We start from the raw sequence: 12,172 nt of genomic DNA, 5'->3' as shown, positions 1-12,172 counted from the left end.
ATTACAAATTAATTGATACATGTGATCAATGATACATTTTTCTTTCCACAAAAAATTCACATTTATATATATTTTAAAAGCAACTAATAAAAATAGTCAAAATTGAACAATGTTCCTTCATTAAAAATTTATATTTTATATGGTTTCAAATTAATTAATATAGAAACTTCACATTTTCATACAATTCCAAAGTAATTAATAAATATGGTTAATAAGACATTATATTTGATACACAAATAGGTTACATTTTAATATATTATTAAATTAAAATTATTAATATAGTCAAGGTTATCTAGCTGTATAGACAATCGACATGACATAGTATATGATATTAAATCTAGTACAAAAATAGAATTAAAGGCACACTCTCATCGCCACATAGACAACTTATCCTCGAGCTTATCATCAATATCCATATTCCCCAAATATGAAGAAAAAGTAGATGTATTATGATTACAAATTAATTGATACATATGGTCAATGATACATCTTTCTTTACATAGAAAATTCGCATTTATATATATTTTAAAAGCAATTAATAAACACAGTCAAAATTTAACAATGTTCCTTCATTTAAAACTGTTATTTTATATGGTTTCAAATTGATTTAATATAGAAACTTCACATTTTATAAAAGGCTAAAGTAATTAATAAATATGATCAATAATACATATATTTGATACACAAATAGGTTACATTTTAATATAATATTAAATTAAATTTATTAATATAGTCAAGCTTATCTAATTGTATAGACAATTGACATGACATACTATATGATATAATCTAGTGAAAAATAGAATGAAAGATACACTCTCATAGCCACATATACAACTTATCCTCGAGCTTATCATCAATGTCCACATCCCCCAAATATGAAGTCGAAAGTTAATAACTTTCCTCTTGAAAATTTTGACCCAAAAATTTGAACTTAAGAATACAATAAATCTTGTGCCGCCTTGGCGACCGGGATAACGATATTTCAGCCATTATTTTCAGACTATACTTTTCCAAGGTATTTTGCTGCACGATGTATACGCGCGGACGGCAATTACTTTGACCAACAAATTCTCAATTTTACTTTGACACAGCAATCGAGGCCAGGTCAACGGAATGCAAAGCCTATTCAAATTCTTCCATCTTCCTTATCTTATCTTACACTCTCTGTTTATATCCACTGCGTTGGAACTTATATAACAAAGGAAATTTGTGAATCAGAACATCAAAAAGAGATCTCTGTATTAACTATAAAGAAGACGATTTTATTTATTCTTTTCTGGAGAGCTGCAATTATGATGCTATCTCATTTAGTTGTGGGTCATAGTAACATCATATCTCCACACAACAAAATCAATGGAGATGTTCAAGACAAAACAAACCATGAATTAAAGGTTTCTGATATGTGGCGAGATATCCAGGGTGCAAATAACTGGAATGGTATGCTCAATCCCATTAACCCCTTTCTCAAAGCAGAGATACTCAGATATGGTGATTTTGCACAGCAGTGCTACGATTCATTTGACAACACCCCATCTTCCACATATTATGGGAATTGTACGCGCAGCAAAAGCAATCTCGGCCAGCGACTGGAACTGCTAAAGTGTGGGCGTGGATATGAAGTCACCAAATACATATACGCCAATACGAGTGTTTTGGACTCCATTTTTGGCGAGGAATCAAAGGAAGGGGTTGCCTGGATGGGTTATATTGCAGTTTGCAGTGACCCAGTTGAGATAAAGAGACTGGGAAGACGTGACATCGTTGTTGCATGGAGAGGCACCCAAACTGCCTTCGAGTGGATGCAAAATCTGAGAGACATATTGGTTCCCGTTCTGACATCAAAGGCGACAACATGTTCCAATATCCAAACCATCTCAAATCCAGATGTGAGGATTGAGAAGGGGTTTCTCAGCTGCTATACTTCCACCGACGAAGACTCTGTTAGATGCACGCTCAGCGCAAGGGAAATTGTAACGGGGGAGATAAGCAGATTAGTGAACAAGTACAAGGAGCAGGGAGCAGAAGAATTCAGCATAACATTCACTGGGCACAGCTTGGGAGCTGCACTTGCAACACTGAGCGCATATGATATCAAGGAAACCATGGTGAATAAATACGGCTGGACTTCGATCCCCGTCACGGTGTTTTCCTTCGCATCTCCTGGCGTAGGGAATCTGACGTTCGCCCATCATTTGGAAGAGATTGGCGTCAAAGTGCTGCGTATGGTAAACCACAGGGATTTGGTTCCCAAAATTCCTGGGGTAGTTTTCAATGAAAAAATGGGATGCCTGACAACGCTTCTGCGGTGGCTTCCATGGGCGTATGTTCATGTGGGAGTTGAGATCGCTTTAAACAGCACCAGGTCGCCTTTCCTGAAGCACACGCTCAACCCTGAAAACTTCCACAACTTGGAGGTTTATTTGCACGCACTCGATGGGTTTCAAGGGAGTCACAAGCTGCCCTTTAAGCCTTCCGGAAGGGATCCAGCTCTAGTTAACAAACACTCTGAGTTGTTGATTGAGAGCCTCCACATCCCTCGCAAGTGGTGGGCGAAGAGAAATAAAGAAGTGGTGAGACGCACAGATGGCACGCTGGTCTACTCTCCCACAACTCCAACCCCAGTCCCTCTTCCACAGATTTCCCTCTGATCCATTCCATTAACTTTCATTGTCTCTTCCTTTCCTTCTCCGCGGCCACATACAAGAATCCCATTATTCCGGATACAAGAATTGAATCCCTACTATAAATGTTTGTGTCCAGGTTTATTTCAGATATTGCTTATTAATAAATTAGATCAGCTGAAATAAGGCCCTGATTATGAAGACTTACAATACAATTCAAATTTGATAAACGATGTTTCGTTGTGACATAAATCAGGCACTAGTTTCTGAATGTCTTCATATATTTTGTTGGAGTTTCAAAAGTCCATTGGAAGTACAGTGTCCAATTTTTTAAAACTAGATTAAACAACGTATGACTACTGAGAGAAATAGGTACTGCATGCATATTACAGCAAGAAATAATTTGAATTATAGCTGAGAATAGAGCACAGCAATCATATTTCATGAATGATGTAGTAATCTTGATAAGCTCAACCGTATAATAAATTTTCTGTACAAATAAAAATCGCATTCTAATTCTAAGGTGAACTTATTTATTATGCCAAGTTTTGCTGGAATTAAAAGGAATTTTTAATCATAATCTTTTCATTTCACAATAACATCATCAGCTTCAACATCATCAGCTTCTAATGAGTGACGAATTTGCCACTTACATGTTTGGTGAAAGTTCTAACTTCAATAAAATTGCATGTAGTTGATACTTTGATCAAAAAAAATTTAAAATGTGAAGAATATTTTATTTTTTTTACTAATTAACATAAAATATAAATATTATAAAAATGTACATATTTTTTAATTTCAATGTTCATTTTTAAAAACAGTCATGTAAATCACTCAAAACATAATAAAGAATGCATGTTCAAAAAAATCTACAAAATAATCACTAGTAATTGTAGAAGAAGGAGGTCATATTACAAATAGCCAAAAAATCAAAGTGTATTAGAAATTATCTACACTAGTTAACTTTTCATAATTTATAATTAATAATCTTTTTATTGGTGAAAATTGTCTAATTATGATGTAACAAGAATGTAATTTAGTAAAAGTTGGAGCCATTTTCAAGGAATTACTTGGAATCTTGCAACAATTTTAATATTGATTAAATACAGAACAAAGCTATACTACTAAAAAAAATTGTTCTAAAATTTAATATATAATGCAGTAGAAGATAATATCAATTTATTTGAAAGTAGACAATATAAAAAAACTTTAAGAAAAAATTTCTTATAATCATTTACAAGAGCTATTATGTAAGATTAAACATTCCTTACTTATATCTTGAACTCCACATTCCATTTTAAAAATAATTAAGAGATACAAATAAAAATAATTAGACATAACCATTCTTGAAAGCAAAGATCTATACATAAAATATCTATAATATATGTAAAAATATTGTTAAGTTTTCTATTATAATAAAAATATATTAAAAGAATTGAATTGACGATTCTGCTGACAAAAACAAGACCACCTACGAATAATTCAGACGAATTTATAGAAATGCGCAAGCCTTCGTTGTAATACTATTATCATTTCAAGAAGACCGGGTTAAATGTAGGCGTGCAGACCAGGTTAATGTTAGTCCTGACATTGAATTTATCATTTTTCAAAAAAAATATTATGGTGGACAACACAACCAAGCCGATGACGTGTACGGCAATTGAAATGATGTGGATTGACGAATACAAGAGAAATTGAAAATGGGATGGTTGTCTTTATTTATGAATTTTCCTTATAGGTTGGAATGTCATCAAAATGAATTTTAAAATGTTAATGAATATATCTTCAACATTGAGCCTTTTTTGAAAGATCTTTCAATCTAATAGTGTTCTATTTTAAACATACTTATTCATGTAATTTTTAATTTATTTGTAAAACTTTTAATATTATTATGTTTTAAATCATTCATTGAAGAAGGTCTTTAATTCATTTAATCTAATGATATATTTTTTGTAGTATATATGATTACAATATTTTATTGAAATTCACTTATAATTTTAAAATCAATTTTATTGATCTGTATTCATAGATAATAATTCAGACGAACAGATCTCTAACAAACAACATTGTTTTAAACAATATAACTTCTTAATATAAGCTAAAAAAATCCATCTACTTTCAAACAAACTCATCTCTAAGGGTCTGTTTGGTTTGTGGAATTTAAATAACCCAAATTTCTACAAACCTTGGTTTAGCCAAATCAAGGTTTTGCATATCTTCATTCTAATTTTTGGGATTTTACTGAAACTATTTGTTTCACTCAGAAGATGCATGTGAAGTGCGTAAGCTTGGAGTTGAAGGCAAATTTCAAAAAGTAGTCAAATCTATTATTTTTACACTCCTTAAAAAACAAAACCAGGTTTTGATTTTCAATTCCTACCTGCTAGTAGGAATTTGAAAAACCTGGTTTTGAGGCAAAATTGGAAGTTGCGTATGCTAATTCCATTTTGCAAATTTTGAAAGAAATGCACAAATTTTCAAATTTGAGTTTTGAAAAAGCCAATTCCTATCATCTTCCATGAACCAAATGGACCCTAATAGACCTGATTGATTTAATACAATATAACTCATAAGAAATCCATCTACTTACAACTATCCTATGATTCTTTCCCCAAAATAATGTTTAAAACGTAATTCTTTCACCAAAATAATGTTTAAAACGTATTGTGAAATATGTACAAAGTTTCCATATATCATGAGGTTAGCAAATTGATTTGTTGTGATCTGGTCTCCACCGTCAATAGTATTCAGCCTAATGGCATATTTAATGCTTACAATTATCAACAAACTCTTTTGTCAATGACTAATGGAGGGTTAAAATATTGGCATATTTTTAATTTTTACAAATGTTCAAAAAGTTTACTATAGAGAAAAATCTACTCTATGATTAATATTGAAATGAATGTTTATAGTCTGATTCACAAACTTAATTTTAATCGATTCGTAGCCATGGACATTCCAGACTAACATTGGCTTTTCCTTTAAAACTTCTCTTATATTTTTAATGTAATAGGCCCAAAGAAATGAAATGAAATGCACACACACACACGAGAAATTTTTATTAAAATAACAAAAAGAATATATACAACCTAAAAACTGTTCGGGTAGTTGAGAAAACTATATTAATCATTACATAATCAAACTACCCGACTACTTCTTGAACTAAACATATCCTAAATGATTATTTAGCATTCCCGCCTTGATCTAAAGGGATATTTGTCATGCCAAGTAGCATTCAAAATTTTCCAAATTTAACATGTCCTAGTGCTTTAGTAAAAATATCAGCCATTTGTTCTTCAGTGGAACAATGTTTCAACTGGTTTAGTTTTTGCCTCAACATGATATCGAATCAAGTGATATTTGGTGTTGATATGCTTGGTTTGATCATGAAATTTAGGGTTCTTTGCTAATTGTATTGCAAAATTATTATCAACAAATAAAGTTGTTGAAGTTGTCTATGCCTCTTGCAAGTCATCAAGAATTTTCCTCAGCCACACAATTTTCTTTGTAGCTTGAGTTGCTGCTACATATTTTGCTTTAGTTGTAGAGTTAGTAGGAATTGTTTATTTCTTTGATCTCCAAGTAATAGCTACTGATCCTAGGGTCATCAAATAACCAAAAGTAGATAACCCATGCTCTTCGTCACCATCAAAATATGAATCAGCATAGCTAGTAAGATGGAAGTCTGAAACTCTTGAATATTTTATGCCAAGAGTTTGAGTTCCCTTTAAATATTTCAAAAGTCATTGTGTTGCAATCCAATGCCCCTCACATGGTTTTTGCATAAATCTAGACAAAATTCCTATTGCAAAGGCAGTGTTAGGGCAAGTAGTGGTGAGATAAATCAAACTTCCCAAAAGCTACTTGTACTTGGTTGGATCTTCAAAATTATTTCCTTCATTGGATGAAAGCTTCATATTTTGCTCCATTGGAGTGGAAACAGAATTATAATGTTTCATGCCAAATATGTATAATAACTCTCCAATATATTTTTTCTGAGAAATAAAAATGAACTTAGGATTTTGAATCACTTCAATACCTAGGTAATAATGAAGTAATCCAAGTCAGTCATATCAAAACATTTTTTCAACTCTTTCTTAATGGATTCTATATAACTATCATTATTGCCTCTGATGAGAAGATCATCAACATATATAACTAGATACACAATTGATCTACCAATTTTCTTGACAAAGAGAGTTGCATCATCGAGACTAAAATGCTTGTAGTCTTATTTTAGGAGGTGCTCAGTCAATTTTTCATACCAAGCACGTGGTGCTTGCTTCAAACCATACAATGATTTTACCAATTTACATACCTTTTGTTCCTGGCCTTTGATAACAAAACCTTGAGGTTGCAGCATATAGACATCTTCTATCAAATCTCCATTTAAAAAGGCTATTTTAACATCCATATGATGTATATGCCATCCTTTTTGTGCTGTCAAAGAAAAAAATGCTCGAATAGTTCCCCACTTGGCTGTAAGAGCAAAAGTTTCAGTGTAGTCAACACCTCTCTAAGCATATCCTTTTTCTACAAATCTTGCTTTATGTTTATCAAGTGAACCATCAGCTTTATATTTGTTCTTATATACCCACCTGCAGCTAATAGGTTTGGCACCAATTGGAGGATCCACTAACCTCCAAGTTCCATTTTTTATGAGAGAATCATACTCCCTTTGCATTTCACTTCTCCGTGCATCACTTGTTGTTGCTTCTTGAAATGAAGAAGGTTTGTCAACAATAGAACAATTTAATTCAAAATCTTCATATGTCTGAGGAATTTTCTTGGTCTACATTGATCTACAGATTGATTGCTCTTATGTTTTATCAACCTCCAAAGTCTTTGAATTAGATTCTTCACAAGCTGGTTCACATTCTTGTGCAACAAGTTTAGATGGTTCTTCACAAAAGCTTCCTGATATTTTGGAATTGTTATCTTCTCTGTCACAAACTATTTCAGATTGTAATTTTTTTTGAGAACAGTTGTCTTCTCTTTCAATAGGTTCTTCATTCTTTGTAACTTCCAAAGATTGACCTAGAAAGGGAATGCCCCTTTCAAGAGTTGGAAGCTCATTATCCCATTCATGATAGAACTTTTTTGATTGAAATCGATCAAGATGAGAAATTTGTTTGTCAACATTGTGTGCATCTTTGTCAAATTCAAGAAATATAACATCTCTAGAAAGAACAAATTTTTTATTCTCCTCATCATATAGACAGTAAGCTTTGGAAGTAGTAGAATATCCCAAAAAAATACACTTTCTACTCCTAGCTTCCAATTTATTTCTCAAGTGACCAAGAATTAAAGCATAACATGTGCAACCAAAAACCCTAAAATGCTTAACTCTTAGAAGATGGTCGTACCAAATTTCATAGGGGGTTTTACTTTGCAATGCAGCAGAAGGACTTCTATTCTTTATGTAGACAACACAAAGAAATGCTTCTCCCCAAAATAGTAATTTAACATTTTTGAAAAACATCATAGATCCTACCATATTCAAGAGTGTTCGATTCATACATTCTGCTACACCATTCTATTGTGGGTTATATGGAACACTTGTCTGATGCTTAATACCATTTTCTTGCAAATAATTTTCAAAATCTTTAGAAGTGTACTCACCACTATTATCACTTCTTAGGGTTCCAATATTGAGTTGAGTCTCATTTTTAATCCACAAATGAAATTTTTTGAAAGTATCAAAAGCTTGAGATTTCTCTTTTAATAAATAAACCCAACACATCCTGGTATAGTCATCAATAAAAGTCATTATGTATTTATTTCCATTTGCTGATGGAAAGGGCATAGGCCCACACAAATCTGAGTGAATGAGACCCAACTTTCTAGAAGCTCTAAACATAGAATCATGAAAAGGTTGTTTACTAGTGTTTTCCTAAAATGCGAGCATCACATTGAGAAATTTTTTTTGGGATAGTGGGAAGTTCTTGAACTCCATTTTGCTTCAAAATTTTGAGACTATCATAGTTAATGTGACCAAATCTTGCATGCCATAACAAACTGGAAGAAATATTACCACCATGTTGTGAGAAATTTTTATAATTTTAAGAACTTGATGAAGTACCTTTCAACTATAAAATTTTGTCATCTTCAACTCCACTCATTACAATTACATGATCATCATCTCTTCTAATCTCAATAATACCATCAAACATAAATATTGAATGACCTTGCTGTCTAATATGCACAAGTGATATTAAATTTCTCTTCAACTGTGGAAGATATTGCTAGAGGGCCACACCACTCTAACAACTCATAACCAAGAATGCAACAATATGAAGACAATTTTATTATACTTGAAAATCCAATAGTAATTAAAATAACATTTTTGCAAGATATCTCAAGATCCAACCCAAATCCAAGCTAGCCCAGATCCACACTCTGGTAGAAACCTCTGAGATCTCAACTTGTGCTCGCAAGCCACCAAGCAACCTCCTTGTTTCTAAACCGCAGCCACTAGCTCTTCTCAACTTTATCCAAGATCCCAATGTAAACTGCCTCACATTCAGCACTCTGTCTACACACTCACAACTCCATCACAATCCTGCTGTAAACTGCCTCACATTCGGCGCTCTGTCCACAGACTCAGGAAAACTCACTCTTCACTTCCTCCTTCTCTTTCACACCTTGAAACTTTCCAAGCTTTCCAAGCTTCCACTTCTCGAGTTTCCATTTCTCGAGCTTCTCCAAGCTTCTACCCCTCAAGCTTCCCCCTTGAGCTTGATTTAGAAATGCTCATATGCCTTGCTTAAATAGGCACTTACCACCCCATGCATGACTTATCCACAACCTTCTAGAATTCCTCCACAACCTTCTACAACTTCCAAAACTTTCTACAATATTCATAACTTTCTAGAATCCTACCCACTCACCTCGATAAATGGAATGACAACCATTTATTTTTTATTTTTTTTCTATTATGCCACCTATGCACCTCGAAAATAGAAATCACCTTTTACTTTCTTTTCTCCTTTTTCCCTTTTTTTATTTTTTTATTATTTCTCCTCTAATTTTCGTCACTTTCTCTCTCCTCCAGAATTTTTTTTTTTTTTTTTCCAATTTTTTTTTTTTCAATTTTTTTTTTTTTTTTTTCCAATAATTTTCCATGCAAGATGCTCCTGCATTAGATATAGAACATTAGAAAGTATATAATCAGAAAGACCTTGTAATTTAACTCTAATAGACCCAATGCCTGAAGGTTTTATCTCAGATTTATCAGCAAAATATACTACTCCATCCACTTGATCATTGAATGTCTCAAAAAAATCTCTTCTAAAGGTCATATGACATGTGGCTCCAGTATCTAACAAGCAAGTATCATTCAAACAAGAATTTGAAGTACTAAAAACTTCTTCAATCCCAACATTGCAATGTGCAATAACATAATGTGGGGATTCAGGAGGGTTACCTCTTTCTGGTGGCTTCTCCTTCTTTTCACAAATCTTCTCCCATGGAGTTCTGCAAGCATTGACACTATGACCCATTTTTCCACATTTATAGCATTGTATAGATTGTCTTTCTTTTTGTTGATAATCCCTATGCTGGTATTGTGGCTAAGAATATTGTCTATCACCTTGATAATTTTTATTCCCCCCGCCTCTAGATTGTCTTCTTCCATGACCTTTGTTGCTACTATCATGTCTGGAAGGTTCATCTTTGGATGTTCACCCCTGTTGTTTCTGTGCAAGACACAAAGTCTCTACATTTGAAAGTGGATCCTTTTTTCCAAATGCTTTTTCCCTCTTTGCAATCTTCTCCACAAGTTTGTCAAATTTTATATCTTTCATCTTTTCAGTAGCTTGAAGAGATTCAAGATAGTGTGAATAGGTAGAATAAAGAGCTTTAATAAAAGCAATGAGTTGTAAATATACTTTTACACCGGTGGCTTCAATATCATGAAATGAAGCCCTAATTTCAGAGGCTAACTTCATTGGATCATTATCTTTCATTTCTAAGTTGAATAAATTCATCAATAATTGAATCATTTCAAGTTCTGAATGAGAATCATACAGATCTTTGAGTTTCTTTAATGCTGCAAATGCACTCTTACAAGAGATTATATGTCTACTTGCCTCTTCAGTAATGGAGGCAGCAATGAGAGCATAAGCCTTTTTGTCTTTACCCTTCCAGTTGATGAGTTCCTTTACATCTATAGGCTACTCCGGCTGTTCTTTGTCATTTTTGCTTTCACAAGCATCATCCCACAAATCATTAAAAATAAGGGTATTTTTAATTTTTCAAAACCATTCATGATAATTCTCTTTTCCAGAAAGAACTATTCCAACGATTGAAATTAAAGAATGCATTGGAATCCCAATTCAATCTAAATTATTTTTCTCCAAAAACTTGGCTATGATACCACTATAATAGGCCCAAAGAAATGAAATGAAATGCACACACACACACACGAGAAAATTTTATTAAAAAGAATATATACAACCTAAAATCTGTTTGGGCAATTGAGAAAACTATATTAATCATTACATAATCAAACTCTCAGACTACTTCTTGAACTAGACATATCTTGAATGATTATTTAGCATTTCCAACCACTTGGCTTTCTTAATTTTTCCAACATAAGACTTTTAAAAAGAATGAGAACATTATACCTGGTGGACACACCTGCTATTTTGTATAACATAAAAATACAAATTGCGCCAAAATTAGGAAAGCTTCATAATAAATTATCTTTTGAGTTTTGAAACTTTACCTTTATTAATTATTAGATTAATTATTAGGGTTTGAAGCATAGGGTATAGATTCTTTACAATCTTTTATATTGTTGATTTTAAAATTTATTGAGAATGAATTATCAGTTTGGTGAGGTTAATTTACTTCTGGCGGAAGACCATTAAAGATGAGTAGCCTTCATAAATTACTCTTTACTCTCTTTCCACTTAACTTATAGTCCCCACAATTCCATGCCTATTAAGGTAAAGTTGTATCAATTTACATCCACACTGAATATGCAAATATAATTCAAGAAAAAAGCTAGGGATAGATAAAATACTTTAGCCTAAAACAATTGGATATTGGGTATTATGTCATGCCTTATGTAGCCCATGCAAATTTGAGTGACTCGTCATTCAGTCCAGTCTTTTCGTATACAATGAAATTCACTTTACTCTACACCCACATAAACAACTTATTTCTTGGACCCAAAATTTAAAAAATAGAGAAAGCTAGGTAATTTTCCAAACTTCAAAATCATCATTCTTATCTGTGGGAGTCACACTAATAACAAAGCCCAATATTAAATGAGTAATTAATTTTTAGTTTTTCTATTATATTTGGTTTTGTGCCTCTATGGTTTATTTGTCTTTGTCTAACTGATCTGTCTGCTTGATTTTCATTTTAGAGTTATTACATTAGTTAGGCTAGTTTTTAAGTTTAGACTAGATAAATAAATATGTTGAAATTTTAGTTGCTGGGAAGTTACTTAGGTAAGTAGTTTAAAAAAAAGGAAAATAAAGCTATATAAAGCTATTCAAATATCAATATGATTTATTAAGTTTGTATCTGAATGTATCCAA

General features: G+C 32.5%; 1 pseudogene across 1 annotated transcript; it reads left to right on the top strand.

Moving 5' to 3' along the window:
• Nucleotides 1–1,222: 1,222 nt before the first annotated feature.
• On the top strand, nt 1,223–2,851 carry LOC149537593 (phospholipase A1-Igamma2, chloroplastic pseudogene; annotated as a pseudogene). The gene has a single exon (XR_016356359.1). The product of XR_016356359.1 is annotated as a phospholipase A1-Igamma2, chloroplastic pseudogene (transcript).
• The last annotated feature ends 9,321 nt before the right edge of the window (nt 2,852–12,172 follow it).

The sequence above is a fragment of the Cupressus sempervirens genome, chromosome 9 (genome assembly GCF_028749045.1).
Source record: "Cupressus sempervirens isolate cs-2001-9-10 chromosome 9, ASM2874904v1, whole genome shotgun sequence".
Lineage (NCBI taxonomy): Eukaryota > Viridiplantae > Streptophyta > Pinopsida > Cupressales > Cupressaceae > Cupressus > Cupressus sempervirens.
This window is presented reverse-complemented; position numbering and strand designations above follow the sequence as displayed.